Source organism: Crinia signifera, chromosome 2 (assembly GCF_055691185.1).
Source record: "Crinia signifera chromosome 2, ASM5569118v1, whole genome shotgun sequence".
Classification (NCBI taxonomy): Eukaryota; Metazoa; Chordata; class Amphibia; order Anura; family Myobatrachidae; genus Crinia; species Crinia signifera.
The window spans coordinates 167,756,321-167,758,479 of NC_139218.1; positions in this window are offsets into that span (position 1 = coordinate 167,756,321).

A 2,159-nucleotide genomic window follows, 5' to 3' on the forward strand; every position below is an offset into this window, starting at 1 on the left:
CATATCCACATTACATTACCAGATTTTTGTTCCCACCAGACAGATTGGACAGATAAATCTTTATGTGTGTACCCAGTTTAAAGGACCCCGGGAGAGCTCACTACGATTTGGCACTTGAAGTGCTATTTTTTACATGGGATAAATCACATGCAATTTATCCATGTAAAATTCCCAGGGAGCAGCGGGGCAGGAGAGAAAAAAACAAAAACTGAGCAGCATGGGGTCCGGGCAGCGTGAAGTGCCTGGGGGCTGAGGGTGCAGAGACGGAGCGACTTTCTCTCAGCCGCTCACTCAGCACTTCCCGGACTGTCCACTCTGCTGCTGCACTCACAGCCCCCAGATGCTTCACGCAGCCCGAACCCCACACTGCCCAGGTAATTATTTTCTCTCCTGCCGCTCCCTGGGAATTTTACATTGGATAAATCGCATGTGAGCTCTCCTGAGCAGCCAAAATCAGATAAGTGTATAAGTGTATGTACCTTAAGGGTCTGTTTTGCAAGCAAAGTCTCTATGCCATATCAAGTTGCCGATGATGTCCGAAATTAACTAATAGAATGAGAGCTTCCATACAGTTAACACATATGTACACTTAATACACTCTAGCGGAGTATAGACAGTAAATATTTTAGACAGAATAGATAAGATAGATGTAAAATAGACCTTTATGGGTAAATTTATTAAAGTGTGATTTTGTAGAAGTGAGAGATGTTGCCAATAGCAACCATTCAGATTTTACGTATTTATCTAGCCCCTCATACAGTGCATCCATAAAGTATTCAGCTTTCCACATTTTGTTATATTACAGCCTTGTTCCAAAATGTAATAAATTCATTATTTTCCCTTAAAAATTGTACACACAATACACCATGATGTAAAAAAATGTTTTGGGAGATTTTTGGAAATTTATTACAAATTATAAAAAAGAAGGGTACTCTTTACCTAGAAGGGCGCCAACGATCAAAATCGTGGTCATCGCGGGTAAAAATCGCGGTGATCGCGGTCATCGCGGGTAAAATTGGATGGTCGCGATGCCCGCGATGACCGCGATCACCGCGATTTTCCCATAGGGAACAATGTTAAAAAAGCTGATTGACCGCGATTTCACTGTTAAATGGCTCAATTGACCCGATTTGGCCATATTAACCCTGAATTAGGCCCAATTAACCCTTAAATGTCCCCCCCAATTTTTGACGCCACCCCACGATCCACGCCAACCCGAAGCGTGGCGAGCGCAGCGAGCCCGCGAGGGGCGGCGGTACGCGTCCTCCGACCTTTTCATGCCCTACTATCCACGTCGGCGTGGTGTGAGAATAGAATAGTGTGGCGAGCGCAGCGAGCCACCGAGCCCGAAGCGTGGCGAGCGCAGCGGATACCTTCACAGGTAGACGCGTCCCCTCGCGGGCTTCACAGGTGTCCGGGTCGCCACGGACACCTGTGAAGCCCGCGAGGGGACGCGTATAACTGTGAAGGTATCCGCGTCCCCTCGCGGGGCTCGCTGCGCTCGCCACGCTTCGGGCTCGGTGGCTCGCTGCGCTCGCCACACTATTCTATTCTCACACCACGCCGACGTGGATAGTAGGGCATGAAAAGGTCGGAGGACGCGTACCGCCGCCCCTCGCGGGCTCGCTGCGCTCGCCACGCTTCGGGTTGGCGTGGATCGTGGGGTGGCGTTAAAAATTTGGGGGGACATTTAAGGGTTAATGGGCTCTGTAGCCCATTTAACATTGATTCCTATGGCCAAATCGGGTGGATTGAGGCATTTAACACTAAAATCGGGTCCATCGCGGCTTTTAACATTGCTTCCTATGGGAAATCGGGAGCATCGCGTCGCGGGCATCGCGGGTACGTTTATGGCCGGCCGCGACGCGACCGACACGATTTTCATGTTTTACATTGATTTCAATGGGAAATCGCGGGCATCGCGTCGGTCGCGTCGCGGCCATACATAAATGTACCCGCGATGCCCGCGACGGGCGCCGTACTAAGTAAAGAGTACCAAAAGAAGAAATCACAATACTGAATATCATTTTAATCAAACAGGTCTGCTTGTGTGTCTTATTAGCATAGTAATGTGAATAAGACATATGCCACTGTGTTTCATTAAAATGATAGACTAGAAGGGTGGTTTAACACGCAGGGATGCTACATGTATGTGTGAC